At 40.2% G+C, this 21,424-nt stretch overlaps 1 long non-coding RNA gene across 1 annotated transcript in view; it reads left to right on the forward strand.

Moving 5' to 3' along the window:
- LOC145722630 (uncharacterized) overlaps positions 1-21,424 on the forward strand; it is a 172,449-nt gene that overhangs the window by 3,371 nt on the left and 147,654 nt on the right. The window contains exon 2 of the long non-coding RNA XR_014147025.1: positions 5,736-5,922. This is a non-coding gene — a long non-coding RNA (uncharacterized LOC145722630). The remainder of the gene's footprint in view (positions 1-5,735; positions 5,923-21,424) is intronic.

Consider the following 21,424-nt stretch of genomic DNA (forward strand, 5'->3'; position numbering starts at 1 on the left):
TTTCACTATCTTTCAAGATCATAAACCAGAAACAATACCACCAGAAAGGACTTGAAAGAAGCAGGGGTGGTGATAGCTATCACATTCCCATTTAACCCACCAGTTTGGCCAGTGTAAAAGTCATATGGATCTTGAAAAATGTGGATTACTGTAAACTTAACCAGGAGGTAATTCCAGTTGGGCCCGCTGTTCCAGGTGCAGTATTTTTGCTGGAACAAATCAACACAGCACCTGGTACTTGTTACACAGCTACTGATTTAGCTAATGCCATCTTCTCTATATTTATAAAAACCAGCAGAAGCAGTTGGCTATTACCTAACAGAGCCAATGGTATACCTTCACATGGTTACCTCAGGGGCACATCAGTTCTCCTTAATATAGTCTACAGAAATGTTGATCCTCTTGACATTCCACAAAACATCACACTGGTTCATTCTGGCAGTTCATAATGACAACATTATGCTAGTTGGACCTGATGAACTGGAAGTAGCAGGTATTTCAGATGCCTTGGTAAGATATATTTGAACTAGAGCACAGAAGAAAATCATGAGTATGAGATGATAACTCTAAAGTGGTCCTGGCAAGTCCCCACCTTTAGGGTGGGACAAGTTCTAGGATGCTACAAGCTATACAAAACAAAACAAACAAACAAACAAAAAACCACTGAGAGATGAATCTGAGCAAATGGTGTGGGTTAGAAATGATGAGGATTGGAAAAAAGAATAAAGTGATTGCTGCAGAGACTGGTTATACCAATCATGTAGCTATGGAAGGAAATGAAGAGCCCAGCTGGTAGGAGAGGAATACTCTAAACCCTGGGAAGTCAGGGGTTGGGGAAAGAATCATTAAGCCTCTCTTGCCTCTCACTTATAGGACACCTGGCCTGGTCTATCATCTCAGAATGCCTTTGTAAACTTGAATACCCATTTTTTTTTAAATAAATAAATAAATAAATCTTTGAAAACCCATTTTTAACTTAAATCCTAGAGTCCTAGATGTTAGGACTTAGATCCTTAGTTTTTAGACTTTAAGGACTGTTGCCCTTTCAGATAGATGACCTCCACCTGAGATGACAGAACAAGATTAACTTTCTGGATATTAATATGTCCCCCCCGACAAGCCTACTCCCTTGTGGTCTCTCCCTATCATCTAAGAAAAAAGTTCTCTTGTACGCTTTTTCCAGACCAGCACCACTGCTGAATTTAACTGATTGCTACATCTATCATTCCCTCCTGACCCTGCTGACAAAAACTTAACAGCTTTTCCTTCAGACACTGAAGAATTAAACCTTGACCCCCATGTCAGCAAAATGCCATGACCGAAGTCACTACAAACTTCTGTATTAGCAGACTCTAGTTCACCTGGAACAGTCTATACCATAAGGGCTAGGCTGGTTGGCTCTCATAGCCAGATTGTCCTCTGCAGAAGCAGCACTGCAGCCTGCTTTGCAGGAGATTATTTAGCTTTAAACAAGGAGTTTGTCCACCATAAGGGACACAAAATTGACCCACCCTTGTTGTCATAAATGGCACTTATACTCCTAATACAGTTTATGCCCCCAGTAGGGTACTTATGTGGACATCAGACCTATACTTGCCTGACAAACATAAACCAGTGTAAAATCTCTAATGCAAATGATAATAAACAATCATGTTGCCCTGGACCTCCTGCTGGGCATTCAAGGGAGAATATATTCAAATGCCAACACCTATTACTGCACTTAGATTAATGAATCAGGAAAGGTGGAACAATTATCTTCTACCTTAGAAAGCAGCGTGGCTTTCTCAGGTCAATCTCAACAACACCTGAAACATACTTAACCATCTTGGCTCTGGATGTGGAGCCTTTTTACAATTTATCCTTCAAGTTAGCCTGACCATCTTGATAGGAGTCATAGTCACGGTCACTTTCATCTGCTGTGGCCTAAAATGAATGGAAAATATTTGGTCCAAGCCCCTATAATCAATCACTGCAATTAATTAGGTAATCTCATGGGTGTTCTAAACTCCTGAAAATAATTCTTACTTCAATACATGAAAGGTCAGAGGTGGAGTTATTGGGGTACAGCCCGGCCACCACATGACCTTCCATGTCTTCACATAAGCCACAAAGGCACTTCTGATCAGTCTTGGTGGAATGCCCTGCAATTCCTCCATGACCAAGAGGAGATAAGCTTCTTGTGAGCAGCAGACTTCTATCAAACCATTTCTCATCAAGCTCCCTAGTTTCAGTAGGGCATAGGACTTTCCATCTTACTCCACCCGGCTTCAATTAAAGCTTCAAGCTTCTGTGTTCATCTAGAAACTGTCGGACTATAGTTTAGATGGCTTCTCAGGAACAGATCAACTCATCACTCCTGTCTCTCTCATTAGGTCCTTCCAGTTCAGTATCATCCTGTGGGACTAGAGATGTGGGGAGGTGACACCATGCTGATACTATTTTTGCTGTATAAGTAATAAATTACCTTAATCCAGTTGAGCCTATTGTCATCTTACTGGCTGAATCTCTGCAAGTGTGGTAAGCCAACCTAGTAGCTTCAGTAGTGATCCTTGTGGCTCTGTTAGCTACCACACTGCTGCTTAGGGGCTATTCAACCACTTGTTAGAAGGGTAGTATTTTCCTAATCTGAAGAGTGAGTAAAGCCATTCTAATACAGGGGGAAATACTCGTGCAGAAAAACAGGGGGAGCAGAATCAAGACTTTGGCATATTAGGGCAACCAAAGCCTGCAGGGTTGGAACAAGTGGAGAGAGAGATTGAAGACACAGGAAAAAGAAGAGTTAAGTGAAAGATCAAGGTGGTAGAGAAGAAGGTACAGTGATGGGGACCAATAGCTCTGGAGGAGAGAATCACTCTGGACAGGAAGAAGACCCCCCCCCTCCCGCCCCCCGCCTCCAGTCCCTCTGAGGCCAAAGAAATCAGCCTTCTCCCTATTCTTTCTTATCATAGAGCTCCTGTGGTCTTCTGGTCTCTTACCAGGTCTCCCGACTAATCTTACCCTACTTTTGCCACTTTTCCAATGCTCTATGCTCTAGGTTTATGAAAATGTCAGTTCCATTAGTTCTTGCCTAAAATCCATCAGTAGTTTCCCAGCACTTTCACATCTAATTCTAATCACATTAGTATGAACCCTAAATTTCTTCAAATTCTGACCTCTGCCTTTCTATCCAGCCTATTCCCCTACTCCTGCACTTTCACACACAGTCCTCACGCTAGTCATGTTGAACGTTTTGGCTTTCTTCCTGTTGAGCCAAGCAGACAGGGCCACTGGGTATGGTTGTACAAACCATACATAGAACATCTTTAAGACATGCTGTATGTATTGCTGATATTGTCAATTTGTTATTAGAACTATCTTCTGGAAAATGGCAGTAGAATATCTTATTCTAATGAAATTAATATGACAATTTTGTGATATATGGAAATAAAGTACCTTGAAGAAAGGCCCAATATTATAACAACTTGAACAAAGGTGCACCTCAGATCCTTGGTACAATTCTTTATGTTTAGAATGCTTTTCAGCAGCCTTGTCCACCAGCAAACTTCTACTCATTCTACACAAAGAAGCTCAAACACTATATCTCTTCAAATATTACCAGGTATTTGTTATAACTATTTGTTTCATGGTCTGGAAGCATTTGTGTTCTTATCCCTTCTCTGAAATGTCTAGTATTGTGGGATTTTTTTTGAAGATTTTATTTCAGAGAGACAGAGCATGCATGCAATCAGGGGGAGGGGCAGAGGGAGAGGAGAAAGAGAATCCCAAGCAGACTTCCTGCTGAGCGCAGAGCCCAACACGGGACTCTGTCTCACAACCCTGAGACCATGACCTGAGCCGAAATCAAGAGTTAGATGCTCAATTGACTGAGTCACCCAGGTGCCCCTAGTATTGTGTTTTTAATATTTGTCTTTATTCATTTTACCTTGAATGAGCATATGAGATGTTCTGGATCAGAGGCAGATTTCTTACTACCCCAGAATAAATAAGAACTGCATGCTCCACTCTCCCACCTTGCTCCAGATCTTACCCTTGGGGCGATATTATGAAAGCCAATGAAAATTCTTCTACATGAGTGGCCAGATACTCTATAGACAAGGGACAAGAAGTGATTTTTCTGTGTTTATAAAGATAAAGGATGCAACTGTTCCTCCTTATCTCCTGAAAGTCTCTCCTCCTTACTCCAGATGTTTCTAAGCTCTAGGGCCTCATTCCAAGTTGGAATTTAAATAACTATAAAGATAACACTCCAGTCTCCCCAGCACCTTCAGAACTAACCTGGGTGCCTATCCCAGGATATAATATTTTGCTTTGGGGATGATAAGAGTTTTATTCGCCCTTTGGATCAGAGCAATTAGCTCTGTCATTAGAGAAACAAACAGCTACAGATCTAATCATTATGATATGAGAAAATGTATCTAGGAAAAGTAAAAGCAAACATTCTCTATAGTGCACATGTTTCTGTGGCTTAGGAGGCTAGAACTTTTTACACGAACACTTAAAAAAACAAGAAGTTTTATTTTACCTTATCTGGAAGCTGCATGGGGGCAGGGCCCATATCATAAAGATTCAATCTGGTTCCTTCTCCAGGACACATAGCTTTTGTGACTTTAGGAAAGTTATATGATATCTCCAAAGCTCCATTTTCCAACATGCCACATTGGGATAGTAATGGCTATTTTTCAGCATGTGCTGTAGGATTACAAGAGGTAACAAATGACATACGGAGAGAGCATTCCCCAGTTACTTTCCATTTTCTCTGGGAAAGGGGAAGAACGGTCCCATGAAGAAGTGAGTAGGGTAGAGAACATTTGAAATAATCATTACAGGAAGTGGATAATGGAGTTCACATGGATAATTTGGACAGCACTGATATGTCATGGAGGAAGTCTACAATTTTCTCTCCCTGGTATTGATCCATGGCTTGAGAGCCCAAGAAAAGAGAGCTGTGAGGATGATCTAGCAAGAGCCATTTGCATCAGAATGCAAGAACAATGGCCATGTGAGGAGTGCTTGGGGTAGGAACATACACTATTTTCCCTACCTACAGAAATAGATTTTTGCATCTGAGGTTTGTTAAAATGGGCAATCAATGTAATCTTGAACAGGAATAGAGCCTGGGGTGAGGTTTCTGGAAGGTATGAGGTCTGGCTCCATTCTTCTGATGATGAGAGGGTCTATGTCTATACAAGAGTCTCAGATTATATTTGGTAAAACTGGAAAATTTATTTCTTCCCGTGCCAACTGCTATTCTAAGTCTGACTGAACTCATCAGTTGCCTAACTACATCATATCTAAGATTAAGGTTTGGAAGGGGTTAAGAACTTAAGAAAATTTTATACTTATAATTGCATAAAACTATAGAGGTTGGAGGGTGCAATCACTTTATCTCCTATCCGTTGGGCCATGAGCACCTCTACACATTATTTCTGTGTGTGCCAAGAGTGCAAGACCCCTGGCTACTCTTTACTTGGGTCAATTTCAGGATTGTGTTTGCAGTGAGCAACCTTGAGCAACCAAGTAGTATCTTCTCCCAAACCAAGAGCAGCTTGCTTACCAAACACTATAAAAGCAGTAAATTCTCCAAGTTCGGTATTCTTTGGCCTATGACAGAAATCTGCTATGTGTATGGCACCCATCTGGACCCCTTCCTTTAGACCCTCTGGGATTTGGGAGATACGGGAAACACCAATATCATGCTTATGCTGCTTTGACATGCTTTTTTGTCTCTAATCCAGGCATCTCGTGTTTTCTTCTGGCATCCATGAAACAGTGACAGGCCCCAGACCCTTCACAGATCCTGAAACTACTCGTCTGCCTAAGAGAATCATGACACTGTTGGCATAATCTTCACCTCCTTATGCTTTCTCTTCCATGAAGCTGAGAATGAGGATGAGTCAAGTAACATAATAAACTTCTGAGAAGGTAAGGGAAAGAGAGCTAAAGGAAGAGTGCCTTTTCTTCATAGTGTTTCTCACTATTTGAAATTATTTATTGACTTACTTTATGTCTGTCTCTTCCAGTAGAATGCAAACTCCTGGAAGTTGGGGACTTTTTGATTTATCACTGTATCTTAATGAATAAAGTCATGTCTAGCAATGTCAATGCTTAATAAATATTCGTTGAATGAATTAATGATTATTTGGGCCTTGAGCCACTAGTTGGGGTGAATTGGTAGTACTCATAATGGATTGCTCTGGTTCATAATAGAAGTCTGTTTGCTCTTGAATGGCATTTAAAGCTATTCCTCTTGTCTTTGTGAATCTTTATGTTCCTATAAGAGTGTGTTTTTTTATAAGTCCTTTAAAGAGAATTTCCCCCAAAATTATTTTACTAATCACCTTAATTACTCAAGAAAGTCCAATATGGGGATAGAAAGAAATAAACTCTATATAATGAATGACCAGTGTATGCTAGGTGCTTTACCTGTGCTGCCTCATTTAATTCTTACAACTCTGTAAGATTAGTATGTTAGTATCTATTTTATTTAGAAAGGACATAGATACAGAGAAGTTAGACAACTTGCTTTAGGACACATAGATACTAAATGGTATAGCTTGTTTTTTCTTGGTTCGAAACTTCTCTTTTCAATACAGCATTCTACAGAGTTATGATACTTTATACCTTGTGAACAGATTTTCTAAAGTAACAATTAGGATGTGTATCAGTCAGGGTTCAGTGTAAACAAATAGAAACAATTTTAGGTATTTTCCTGAAGGAAAGTATTTAATAGAGGGTGCTTACAAAAATGAATGATCAGGGTTGGAGAAGTGAGTGACAGACAGAGCCTCTGAAAATCAATGATTCCAGTACAATACAGAGTTGACCTATTGGCGGAGCTATGACTGCTGAGGACTTTTAGAATATGAGTATCAGTAACATAACCCTATGATAGCAGGCAGAGCCAGAAAGCTACTGCTGTCCCAACTGCTTATTGTCTTTCAGGGGGCTGAATAATGGGCCATGGAACACTGCTTCAGAAAAATGTTTCAGTGACTTTAATTAATAGGGAAATACAGCCAAGAGTGGTCAGGGAGATGGCCCAACTTCTCTTATGTTTTCTAAATCTTGCATGAATATATCTAATTGCAGACCTAATTCATATCCATAGCTCTAGGTGCAAAGAAGTCTAGAAACTGTTGTAAGCTTCCAGTCTCTGCATTATGAAAGACGCCAGAAGCTGAGGGTGGAATGGACATTAAGTGAGCCAACCTGCAGTATTTACTACGGGCAGTATTGGGAGAAATCCAGACGCAAATACAGAAATACATAAAAGAAATACTTAGAATCAGTGAAGATGTTTAAAACTGACTCTGTCCAGGAAAACCTATAATATGTAATTATTTATTTGATCTCCAAACTCCTGACATTAAAATCTTTATGGTTATGACTTATCTTGGGGAAAATGTGCATGCACATGATCACTAAGGCCAATAATATATCTAAATGTGCACATATCAGAGAAGAGAAAATTATTTGTGGTGTAGGATCATCACTTTCATTTTTTTTATAGTCTTTTGTTTGCTGACACTATTACTGGCATGATTTTGGGGAAGAGGAGGCTTATTTCCAGCAGGCCCCAGGTCTTTCTCTGGATTCTCTTTGGCTCTGGTTTCTCATATGCCAACACAGTACTCAAATAGGAAAGGCTTAACAATTTAGTACTCCAAAGCTTCAGAGACACTTAGCACATGCACACATTTTACATGGAGGCCCCAGGGAAGCAAAAAGATTTGCCTGGGATCTCATGGAGACTGGATTAGAAGCCAAGCTCTCTGGCTCCCTGTCCAAACCTTTCTTCATCACAACAAAATCAAGCCTTGGATTGTATGCCTCCTAAATACAGAATGATATTGTGTATGTGAATATGTGTGTGTGAGAGAGGGAGAGAGAGAGGGAGAGACAGACAGATGCCATTTACATCAAGTTCAGTAAGAGGCCAAACAGCTATATTTTTCAGGAAACATATGTTAAGCATGAAGCAAAGTGAGGAAATGTTAACAATCAAAATCTGGTTAGCAGTGGAGGTGGGGAGTTGTTACTAGTAAAAGGCACAAGGGAACTTGTGGGGTGATGGCAAGGTCTCAGGAGACTCTGTAGAACTGAAACTTTTTTTTGTTAATTTTGAAACATACTGTAATGTATTTGACTTTCTTGTTTTCAATAACACTTTGTTTTAGTCCTTCCTGTATAATAGAGCCGGGCTAGGTGCTTTTCATGGATTATTTCCTTTAACTCTCACCAGAACACTCTCATGGAGGCACTGTTATTATCCCCATTTCATAGATGAGCAAACTGAGATGCAGCCTTCACTAACCTGTCCAGATCCACACAGTTAGGTAGCAGAGCTGGTATTTGATTCATTTGGCTGCAGTGTCAGCTGCTTAACCATTCTGCAATGCTAGACACCAGAAACTGAGTGGCTGAGTAAATTATGGACTTTTCTTTTTATTATTATTTTACAATCATTAAAGTTATAGTTATGATAACCATGTTAATAAGAGAAAAAAGGAGGATATAAAATTTTATAAACACACACATAGTGATTACATCTGTGTTAAAAATATATGTGTATAGGTATAAAAGACCAGAATATACAACACCAATAAGTTAGGATGATGAAAATGTGGGTGCTTTGTCCCCCCTCTTCTCTGTTTTCCAAATTTATTCTAAAGTGGCCATTGTAGATGTACAATGGGAAAATGTGCTGTAAAATAAACTTCCCATTTACCTGAAACATAAAATTTCATTTCCACACCCTTCTTTCCTACAGCTTTGTATAATCTTTAGAAGCCTCTTCTGCTCAATGAGTGACTTCATTACTAAATTGATGGCACCAGATCATTCTAGCTATGCAAATCACAAACCCACAGCCAGCTGAGGAAAACGCGGATAAAAGATTACATTAAAAATTAAAGCAACATGGGGAGATGTGGAGATAATGTGCTTACAATTATTTCTACATATTTAATATTTATGCAATTACAAAGCCAGTCATGACAAATCTTAAATCTTGAGTCCTATTCCTTTTGCCCTCTGATATTTTTGACCTTGAACTGAGACTGCCAAATAATACATAAAAAATGGCTGTGGGAGAAGCATTTCCTTTGGCCTATAAATGATAAATGCTTTTTTCTTAGAAAGTGATCTCATTTCTTCCCAGCCTTTGTTTATTTTCAATGCACTGTATTTTTTTACTCTGTTACATTCTGATCACCCTTGAAAGCGCTGGGCTTTCAGTCTTCCACAGTTTGGTTGTGTTTTCTGGTGGTGCTGCTGTGATGTGTTTTCTGTCAGAGGAAATTTACAGGCACATTAGCCTACTTGACAGGCACAATGAGCCACAAGGCTCTCCTAAGGAGAAACTTCCATGTGCTGTGGTGAGGTTTTCTGTCTCTCCATCCCACCCTCCCTCTTACACTTTAATACCCCACCATGATTCAGACACAAATACCAAACACTTTCATTTATAGGAATTACCTTGGATCCTGAATTTAACTCTTTGGTTCCTGGTAACAGTGTTACATCAGTTCTGCATTAATTAATTCATATTTCTGCAACAATCTGGCTACAGTAGTTTGTGGATAAAACCAATGTCTTCCCTTACAGTCATATAGATACCAAGTAAGGAATGGATGGGAACCTTTTTTTTTCCTATGATGAGTCGTTGACACAAAGTGGGGAAAATAGCATCCAAGAACTATACAAATGAAAAGCAATATAATTAAATTTTATAGAGGGTGTTTAGAGAGAAAATTCTAAAACAATTTTCTCAGTGTGTCATAGAAAAATGGTCAACAAGAATCAATAAAACTTATGAAAAATTCAAAAACATAAAATGAGACATAACTGAAAGGGTAAACTGTTTTCTTGGCAGATTTCAAATATATTAGAGTATTTCCCTACAGCCATTGGCAAACGGCAGGCCTGTGCATTTTCAGTTTTATGTATATTATGTTGCCCCTAGGGGAGTAAATTTGTTAAGACATAGCAGTTCTGGTATATTCAGACCCTGACTTGATGTTAAGCTTCAATTTAACATCTTCCAGATCTCTTTAATAATTTTTGAAGGGTGATTTTATTTTGAGATAATTCCTTTTGTCCTTGATATGTTTGGACCATAAGCACGGAACTATGTAACCTACAGATTATTTAGAACAGTCTATGGGGTGCGTGGCTGGCTCTGTCAGAAGAGTGTGTGGCTCTTGATCTTGGGGTCATGAGTTGGGGTGTAGAGATTACTTAAGTAAATAAACTTTAAAAAAAAAAGAAGTTACTTAGAACAGTCTTAAGTCACATGTAAATTTCTTGCTCGATTCTCTGCTAAGAAGCAGAGAGTTATTTACCAAGCCAATCCATAATATTGGTCTGAACTACTATATTTGTTTACTGAATTTGAATAAATAAATGAATGAAACTTGCCTTATCTGGAAAGTAAGAATAGTTGGCTTCCTGGTGGACTAACTCTCTATTTAGAAAATTAATGAGGAATATTCTTAGTTGGGCCCTATCTTAGTTCAGGCTGCTACAACAAAATACCACAGACTAGGTCACTTATAAACTACAGAAATTTATGGCTCACAGATGAACAGGTTGGAAATCTGAGATCAGGGTGCCATCAAGGTTGGGTGAGGGCCCTCTTCCAGGTTGCAGACTTCTTATTTTTTCTTTGTCTTCACATGGTGGAAGGAGCAAGGGGGCTCTCTTTTATAAGAGCACTAATCCCATTCATGAGGGCTGTACCCTCATGACCTAAACACCTACCAAAGGCCCTACCTTTGGGGCTTAGGATTTCAACATATGAATTATGGGGAGACACGAACATTCAGGCCATAGTAGGCTCCCTTTCCCTTTTTTTCTTTCTTAGAGCCGTACTCTCCAAATTGTTTCAGAATAGCCAACTACGGCTGTGTTCTCACCTATGCCCTTTCTCCCTCCCCATCTTTAAAAGGACAAATGAGACTTCTTCTGTTCTGGCAGCCTGGTGGTCCTTAGAGAGACTGGCTCCTTCCTCAGGCTCCCTAAGAGTGAGAGCAGGCTGTAGATTCTTATCTTTAGAGTGGTTCTTCCTTGGTCTGATTTTCTGCTATGAGGGGGATTCTTCTTTCTGCCTTTTGCTCCTCTGTAATGACTGCAAGGATGAGGAGAGGAACCTAGTTTTCCAGGCTGTCAGGATGACTAGAGATCCCTACAGCCAGTCAGAGCAATGACAAGGGGTACCATTAATCTGCCCATCATCTGGGAAATACAGAAAATGTCAAGAACAGGAATTGTTTGCCCTCACACAAAGAAAACCAAGGCACCAGTCACTGGACTTTTATATACTGCCATTCTCCATCTAAGGGTCTTCAGTAATAGAATTCATTAATCTAGAGTGACTTGAATAAGACTTTTTTTTCTGAAACAGAAGGCCAATTTAGACAACACCTCAAGGTGTTTTTCAATTCATTTTTTGCTTGTTTTATTTTTAGTTCCCAGGGTCATGAAATAATGGCTACATTTTAATAAGCAATATAAATTTCTGTCCATATCTAAACCAGTGGGAGGTTTTCTCTAATTTTAATGCTGAATTATTTTAACAAAATAATCATCAAATACCTCTGATGTGCCAGGCAGGCACAGCTGTAAATGCTGGATATACAGCATAATGCATATATTAAACCTTCAGAGTGCAGACTGCATCTAGATGCTGAGAATTCTTCAGGCCCTCTGATGAATCCATTCACATTTTTGATACCCACTCATACTTTAAACTGTACTCAGGTGAGCTCTCCAAATTGTAGGTTTCACTGACTGCCTGAATCCCCTAGGACTAAACCAAAGACATTGAGTTCTAGCTCCTTTATCCCAAACCCAGCCTAGTGGATGAGTTTTTATTGGTATGAGTATATTCAAGAGTAGAGTTTTATTATCTTCCCAAAGTTCTGAGGACTTTTTTCTTTTGGTAACAAGAACTCTTTCCTGAAAGTCAGTGCCCAGGTAGATGAACTGCCAAAAAGGAGCCTAAAACATGCAAACATTTGCTCATGTGGATGTCTGCACTCATAGCTATCTGGGGAGCTGCTACAAGATGGATGGAGAGGCAAAATTACTCACTTGGAAGGCTGGCTGTCAAGGCAAAATCCAAACCCAGGAGCTTTTCTCCTAAGAACCCCTATGACATTTTATTCTTTAAATAAATCTTTTCTTCCTCTCCTTAGGTGAGAGATTGACATTTTAAGATCAATCATACCTCTGCTTTGCAGGGTTGGTAAACTTAGAACAGGATAAATGGAAATTAAGCAAAATTTCCATTTTTTTGAATAAAAATGCTCAAAATAGATATATTCTAATTCAGTCCAAAAGAGGGATGCTCTTTCCCCAGTGGTCATTCTCATTACTGTGGTTATCTCAAGACCTTTTGATGTCAAAATTTCACCCTGTTTTCTCTAAAAGAACCATTCTGAGCACACACCTGCTGTTTGAATAGCAGCAGAAAGCAAAGGAATCTCACACTATGTTTTTCTGCATCATAGCCAAGAATGTTTTAATGCTTCTGATATAGTCACAAGTTACCACCTTTCCCAGCCCCTCTCCATCATGAGATAAGTTTCACCTGTTACTATAGGCTACAGTTTAATTATTTCCTCCTGTTTCTTTTATTCAGTAGCCCCTCTTTTTTTTTTTTTTTTAACGTGAGCTCTAGGCCCAATGTGGGGCTTGAACTCATGACCCTGAGATCAAGAACACCATGCTCCACTGACCGAGCCGCCAATTACCCCCTCTTCTTGTTCATAATGGTCTCATTAGCATTTGGCTAGTGTCTCCCAAAACCAGATTTATTCAGCACTTTTAACTAATTTAAAATGATTTCTTGAAAATAGAAGGCTCTCAGGCCATTCAGTTAGTCAATACACATTTATTGTGAGCCTGCTGTGTGCCAGGCATTGGAGTAGATGCTGGATACCATAGAATTCCAGGGAGCATGCTGTGGTCAAAGGAATACTAGATGAGCATTAGAAAGTGCCATTCTGGGACCAGCCTTACCCCTGACTACTGTGTGGGCTGGGCAAGGCCTCCAACCTCTGGGGTTCCAGTTCTCTCACATGCAAAATAACACGCAGAGAGAGCTACTCTTCCTTCAGACTCTTAAGTTCTGTTACTGCCGCTGGTTTGGTTAATTGCAGTGGGAACCCAGTGGCCTTGCAAAAGCAAATTCTTTTATAAGCCTTCCCAAAGGGACCTCATTCTAATCCAAGGAGCAGTTTCAGTTCTAAGACGAATGCCTTTCAGAGACCCAAGAAGACATTTAAAGGGGAGTTTGGTCAAATATTTGAGCATATTTCCCCAAAATGCTTACCTGCTTTCCAGTTGCTCAGTAGTATAAGGTAGTATAATCTCCAAGCGTGGAGGGTCAATTAGAATTCCAAACATCATGGTTTAATCTCCCAGGATAATAATAAATCCAAGTTACAAAAACAAGCATTAAGTCCAGATAATTCTGGACTTCCAATAGTGACAATTCATGGGGGCATGTTAAAACTCCCCAATTCTGTGGCATTTCAGTGGTTTCAACAGTTTTCATAGCCTCTGAGACTATTGCTATTTTTTTGTTTGTGAATATTGACAATAAAATGAATGCTTGCTGTTTGTACAATATTGTATTGTTCCTAATTTGCAAGCTGCTAGATATTCTTCTAATATCATGTGAGAACTCTGTTTTTTTCTGTCTTCTCACCCTACCAAATGTATTTTAAAAGATAGTTTTTAAGATGCATCTCAAGTTGCAAAATAGTATGCAACAGTTTGGTATTGGGACCAGGCAGGTTATTTGAAATTCATTGTGATTCCTCAACTTCTGGCATAAAATTAAAGCAAAGAAAACAACGAAGGAAGCCTCATATTGCTCTTTAGATCTCCTCATTCTGCATTTATGGTTAGTTCATTTCAATTTTTTGTATCAAAAGAATATAGTAACTTACCACACACCATTGATCAGAGGGAGGACAGTTTCTTGTTTCCATTTCTTAAAAAAAAAAAAAAAGACCCCACATATACAGCATACATAAATTTTTTTAAAAAATGAAGAAGAGGTAGTAAGGTATGAGTTATATTGAATAGCTTTATTTCTCTGACTTGCTGATAACATTTCATGGCTTTCTCTTCTTTCTTTCCTCCCCCTCACTATAAATATCAGAGCTGATGACTGACTTTTACTGCTGCCTTTCATGCAGACTCCTCGGGCTTGCAAATCAGCTACCGATTCTAGAAACTTTCTGTCTCCCACCCTTGCTTACATTGTTTCCTAATAATGGAGCAAAGGGACACTAAGAACAAACAAACATTGTATAGCACACTGATTTGAGTAGTAAAACTCTTTTGAAGGTTGGATTTTGGACTCAATGCTTCAGCTCATTTCAGTCCATTTGGTGCATGGTACAAGGCAGCTACCCACTCAACATTTTGCCTATTGGGAGGATGGCAAAAGGGCAACCTGGACAGTTGAACACAAATGGAGCAACATAGAAATGTTGGCAACAAAGCCTTTCTGCAAGCAGTAATTCTACTCCCACTTCAAACTTTGTTGCTCTTTAGAAATAACATTTCAAGATATTTTACCTTTCTAAAATGAGTCACCTTCCCTAATAATGGTCCAGGTTAACACTCTATCACACATATTCTCTAATCTTCTCCTAGCACTTCACACTCACATGCCTATTCTGCCTGATCAAAACTTACACGAAGCAAAGGCAGTGGGTATATTTGGGGCGGGGGGTATATAGACACATATACATATACCTCTGTATATCTAAATGCCATGCTGATTTAGAAATGGAAGAATAGAATAATCAGTCATGGTGATTAGCATTTTTGAGAACATACTATGTGCCAGGCACTATACTAAACACTTTATTACACACTCACACTCACCTATACACACACTGTCACTTAACACAATTTGAGGGAGAAACTATTATCACTTCCATTTTATAGATAAGAAAATTGATAGGCAAATATGTCAAGTGAGTTGCCCGAATCACACAGCTGTAAGGTACCAGAGAGGCATGCTAACCCAGACACTGTGCTGCTTCGCCAAAAACTCAGATGCTTACATCACCCAACAAGTTATGCAACGTATGTGTTATTTGGGAACTTGTTTCCAAACATTAAATAAACTTTGGTGCTATTTCCAGTCTTCTGGATTTGTGACAATTCCATCTTCCCAAAAAGTGAAAATTCCTCAAGTTACAGCTCCTGGAAAGAAACCTTTAATAAAACCTCAGGCTCAGGGCGCCTGGGTGGCTCAGTCGTTAAGCGTCTGCCTTCGGCTCAGGTCATGATCCCAGGGTCCTGGGATCGAGCCCCACGTTGGGCTCCCTGCTCCGCGGGAAGCCTGCTTGTGTTCCCTCTCTCGCTGTGTCTCTCTCTGTCAAATACATAAATAAAAACGTTAAAAAAAAAAAAAGAATATTATCTTAAAAAAAAAAAACCTCAGGCTCTTGGACTGTGCTGGCTGATATGATAGCACATATGGCTACTTAAATTAAACTAATGTAAGCTCCTCAATCACACTAGACACATTTCCCATGTTCAATAGTGGCATGTGGCTAGTGGCTACTTTGCTAGCCAGCACAGCCATTGGACATTTCCACCATAATAGCAGCGCTGCTCCAGGAGACAGATAACTGAGGAAATACAAAAGAGCAAATGATCCTGAACCCCTTCCAGAAAAGGCCCTGACATGTGTTTCCAAGGAAGGGACATTTATCGAGTGCCTATTCTTGGCCAGGCACTGTGCTAGGTGCCAAGAGCACAATGATCAATATGGATCAATGAGGCACACATGATCTCTGCCCTTCCTAGAACCTGCAGTCTCTACCAGAGTCAGTCACCCAAGGTAAACACTGCTGTGAACACTGCTATGGTAAGGGAGTCTAAAGTGCTAGGAGGCAGAGAAGACCTAGTAGATGCAGCATCGAACCCTGGCTTCGGGGCAGGAGTCAGGCAAAGCTTTCTGGAGAGAAAGGAAGGTAAACTAAGGTCTTGACTGTGAGAAGGCTCATGAACCAAATACAAGAGGAAAAGTGTTCCTCACTGAAGGAACAGCCTGCGTGAAGACTCAGAAGCAGGGAGAGAGCATGCTGTGCTTTAGGGGAGTTTAAAGAAGTAAAAAAAATTACTTTCTCCAGTCTGTTTCTCAGAATCAGAGCCTGGATAAAATCTTTTTTTTTCTTCGTATTTTGACCGAGTTATATTGCATGGAGGGAAGGCAGCAGAGAAGCAAAAAGTGGAGGCTTGTGCAGAGGAGGTATACAGGAGCCGGAAGTGGCCAGTAACTACCCCTTACCACTCAAGTGCTTCAATACGAAGAATGTGCACAGACAGGAGCCTTGAATGTGAACAACGATGCAGTAGCCACTTGATATGAAGGACAGTGGCCAGATACTGTGGCAGTTTACTAGGATTGTTTTACCCAGTCCTCACCATAAGCCTGGATATTTCCCTACATTTATGCTTACATAATTAGAAGTTGGTAGAGCAACCCATGAGACAGAACTACCTGAACTCATGAGCTCTTCTTCTGCTGAAACACCAGGTTATACAGTTTCCCCAGTTACTGCTTCTTCCGTGCCCAGGCTAGTACCACCTAAGAAGACCAGTTTGAGGGATGGTTGAACTCACATGAAGACATGGAAGAAAAGCCAAAGAGTAGAACTAAAACAACTTGTACTGCAGAAAAATTAGTTTGTGCCAAACTAAAGTGTAACCCAAAAAAGGAAGTGGCTGGGGGAAATTCCCTCCTTCTTTCAGAACATACCTGTTAATAGTCAACCATTTACCAATACTGACTAACCCCAATAGAGTAATTTTGCTTTTTAGCCTTAGAATTTTCTAGAAAAGTACTAAACTAGGATCACTTGTATTTGTCATCTTATCTAGCAGTGATCAGACTGATTCAAAACATTTATGATTTACAGTGGGATAGTTCAAGCCAACTTTCTTCACAAACTTCCTTCTAAGATTGCCTCAATCTGTTGAAAACTGTTTTATGACTCAACCCAGCGAAAATTTCAGCAGCATGTATCTTCGGATAAAACGCTTCATTCACATCAAGCAGTAATTAAATGTGCAGGGCATGAAATAAGCAGCAAGTTTGGCTTCAGAGCCATCTTGCAATCTGTAAACGATCCAAGATAGACCATATGCCTTTAAATCTAGATGACTGCATACGTATCCAAGAGAAAGCTAACTGCCATTTCTGCACAAGAGTCATCAAAAGATGAAAAAAGGGAAAAAAAGATGAAAAAAGATTTATGTAGCTTGTCTGATAAATGTATAGTAATACATGTGTGCACTGAGACTTGGTATATGGCTCTTAACTTTCCCTTTTGGTTCTTGATTCAGTTCTTCTAGAGGAAGCATTCAAAGTGACAACTCAACCAGCATTATCCTTCGTAGCTCATTGCAGTGGTCTGGGGTAGCTATTTGACAGACAGAGTTTTTCTAACAAGGGTTGCCACTCCTCTTCTTTTGGTTCCTTACAGAAATCTCTCCCCCATTCTATGCTGGGGCTGGCCACCACTGTACCATGCTGATTCCTGAACAGGCTTGCCATGCCTCAGAGGGGTGATTGGTTCAATCATGACCATGTGACAGAATAAGGCCAATCTGAATCTCCCCAAGATTGCTGTACAGATAGGGGAAGGAGAAGTCTTCCATCCATGGGCTTGCAAAGCTAAGAGGACATGAGAGTGGGGCTCCTGGTGGCCATCTTGCTACTGCACGAAGAGAGCCCACGTGAGAATAGCCAAACAGGGAAAAGGAGAGCTGGGAGATGGAGACAGTGCTGACCACGTTGTTTGGGCTTGTGGATTCCATCATGTCCAATGTCACTTCATGAGCATTGAATGAGTTAAACGGTGACTGGCAACAATAGGAGGTGCTCAGTAAATGTTACAGTCTATCTCTTTTCCTCCCTCTTTGACTTTGGCATCTGCCAGATAAAGATTCAAACCATCTTTGGCAGCCAGCACTTCTCTTTCTGGCTTTTACAGGAAAGCCAGTAAGAGAATGGAGAATGATGAGCACAAACTCAGCCCCTCAGAGCAATGCAAGCCCCGTCTGCATCTTACAGATACCTCTTTGGAAGCAGCCCTTCTCTGCTCAGCACACTCACAGCTCAGACAACCACCTGGTCCAGAATCAAGCTGGTACGAAAAATGATACTTTATTTCCTGAAAGAGGAAGGAAATGAGTTGGCCAGACCCTAAAGTGGGACCTACTACAGGAAGCAGGCTACATAAGCACCTCAATGGGCATGTAGCTTTCCAATGGCCAATCATATGAAGGTACCAATCTATTTGGCTGTTTGCCAGTGGCACCATTCTATAGAAAGCAGGCAATCTAGACTGTTAAAAATACATAACTTATCAACCTGACACAGTGTTTGACCTCGTGAAAACCAGACAGCATGGTGGTAATTAGTGCTAAGTACTAACAGTGATTTAAAATTCAGTTACGACGGGGCAAGTAAAGCCACCTCTACTGAATGGTGTTTGAAAATATGCATCCTCTCACGCCTGCAAGGCGGTGATGATAAACCTTTTGCTTGCACAATAAATGCTGGTGGTTGATGATCAAATTGGGTTGTTTATGTGCTACAGTATGTGCAGTATGAGAATCCTAAAGGTAATTTCTGAGATCTTATGTTTGTGATTTTTCAGACTCGATAAGCAATATCTTAAATATTGTAGAATTTAGAACTGGAATGGATCCTTACAGATGAAAGAAACTAAGGTTCAGAAGAGTTTAACGAGCTACTAAATGGCAAGGCAGGGACTTCAAGCCACGTCTTCGGGTTTTCAGTTGGATGGATACCTCTGTGTCACACCCCACTCTCTCAGAGATGATAGCAAAGATCTCAGAGTTGGGCTGGATCTTCTAAGACATCTAGCCCAACCTGCTCGTTTATGGGTAAGGTAAGGAAACGGGGCCCAAAGAGATGAGGTTTTTGCCAAAAGTCAGAAAGGAATTAGGCTAAAACTTATTGACTCCTGGACCAGTGCTCACTCCTTGTTGCCATGGATAAATAGGCTCTATTAAACTTAGTTGTAAGCACAAGTCATCCCACCATTTAATTTCCATCAAGAGGCAAACAAGCTAATGAACACCCAGTCATCACCAGGGAAATCTGGCAGTGGATTAAGGTCTGGCCATAAAATGTTTTCAAGAGAGACAGCGTCTCCTAGTCAAGAAAGTACATGGTAACGTATAAATAAACAACTGAACTGAAAGACTATAATCTGCCAGGTGTGTTGTGGTATTTTATTTTTCTTATAGTCACTGCGATCTAGAGGCTGCAGCTATTTCTGATACTGAAACTTCACTGACTTCAGCAAAAAGGCCCTTAAATGGCCTAAAGCATCAAGTCTCTTTTCGGTTCTTTTTTTTTTTTTTTTTTAAAGATTTTATTTATTTATCAGAGAGAGAGAGAACAAGTAGGCAGAGAGACAGGCAGAGGGAGAGGGAGAAGCAGGCTCCCCGCTGAGCAAGGAGCCCGATGCGGGGCTCGATCCCAGGACCCTGGGATCATGACCTGAGCCGAAGGCAGACGCTTAACCGGCTGAGCCACCCAGGCGCCCCTCGGTTCTTGGCTCCTAATTTATTCTGATATGGTAGACAGGGTTAAACTAGATTGTTGTTGTTACAGTTTAAAGTTCACTGCTTCCTAAATTCCTGTAGGATATGTGTATACCAGGTAGAGTCTACATAGCTGTAAATAAGTCTCAGTCTCTTTCTTCCTCTCCTGTTCTTTCTGAAAATTAGAGGAGTTAAGTCATTCTATCTAAGGAAGAGGGGGAAGGTGCGAAGCAAGCCTCTGAGTTGCCTGTCCGCCTACAGAAGAACATTAACATTGTTAATCAGCATTACAGGCTTGGCTTTGCTTCCTAGGGAAATAGTTGGGAGAGATATAAAACGCTTTAATCCTTTCTAAGCAATGTTGTCCTTGGTGATAGCCAGGAAGGAGGGATTTCTTCTTTTCGTTTATACTTTTCAGCAACCTTGTAAAGTTTTGAGTTACTTACAATAAAAACCAAACTAATGTCAAATTAGGTTAATTAGAAATTATCAACTGCTTGCTCTATGGCCAACATTTTGCTAAGCCCTCCTGAAGGGACAAAAAATAATATTGTCCTTGTCCTTTGAAGAGTTCACTATCTTTATAGAGCAACAATATTTAATAACAAAAATGATAAAATATTGCAGTTCTTTGGGTATAGTGCATTCTGGTAGGGCTGACCCTCATCCAGTGGGGCGTGACTCTGGGAAGCAGTCAGAAGGGCAGTGAGGAATGGAAGGTAGTTCTGAACACTGGAAATAGCCCAATAAGGAACACTAGGGCTGTCTCACATGATGACTCAGGAAAGGAGTCATCTCCATTTTTTTTTTTCTTGCTTGCTTTGGTTTCCTGCAACAAAACTCTTAAGGCTACAACGTAGGGGGTCCCTTGCCCACACTTTACCCCTTGGTCCATATGTCATCTTTAATGTGGCTCAGGAAATGGTGTTCTCAAAGCTAGTGAGATGGTGCAGAAGAGCCCCTTCGTTCTTGCTGGTAACACCATTGGCCTCGAACCCCAGGGACTGTTACAGATCTGAACAGACACTTTCCTCTGACGCTGAATGATGAGCCTGAAGTGAGTGAAACCTGCAGTCTTGACTCTTTTATTACTGAGAATAAGAATGTGGTTATTGTTTTCCTTATTTATTTATTTTATTTCCCCAGCCCATACCTTTGTCTTTCATGCAAATAATTCCCTTCATGGGTCTACCCTATTTGTACTTCACTTATATTCTGATTTATCTGGGTTTTGGGTAAACAAATGCTGACATAGCAACTATAACCCTTGAACAAAGAATAGTCAATCAACCCCATTAAGCCCTTTTGGAGCAAAGTAGATGTGCCTACCAGCTCCCCTTTCCAAACTGCTCCTATCAGGCTCCATTATAGTTACTCTACTAACTATAGTTGCTCTAGGACTTTGGAGATAGACCCAGGATACTGGGTATTCCCAAATAAGTTCTTTGATTTCTCAGAGTTTCTTCTTCCTTATCTGTAAAATAGAGACAATGATAATACTCCCTCCTAATGATGTCAAGAGGATTAAATGAGGTGCTACAAGCAATGTGCTAAATATTATACTTGGCCTATGGGTGAATACGCAATATTGGCTTTTATTTTTATCATTACCCTTAACACCAATCTGGATGCTCTTTTCAGTTAAATTTTACTGTATCAAAATATGTTGAGGGTGAGTCAGAGACAGGCCACAGTGTGCTCTGTCATTGGTAAAAGAAGAGGGAATGCTGAATTCAAACACAGACCTGTAACAGATGAACTCTAACAGAAATTTTTATTGTTCTATCAGCAGTATAGTAATACCAAA

Source organism: Leptonychotes weddellii, chromosome 7 (genome assembly GCF_054177405.1).
Source record: "Leptonychotes weddellii isolate Sample4059 chromosome 7, ASM5417740v2, whole genome shotgun sequence".
NCBI classification, from domain to species: Eukaryota; Metazoa; Chordata; class Mammalia; order Carnivora; family Phocidae; genus Leptonychotes; species Leptonychotes weddellii.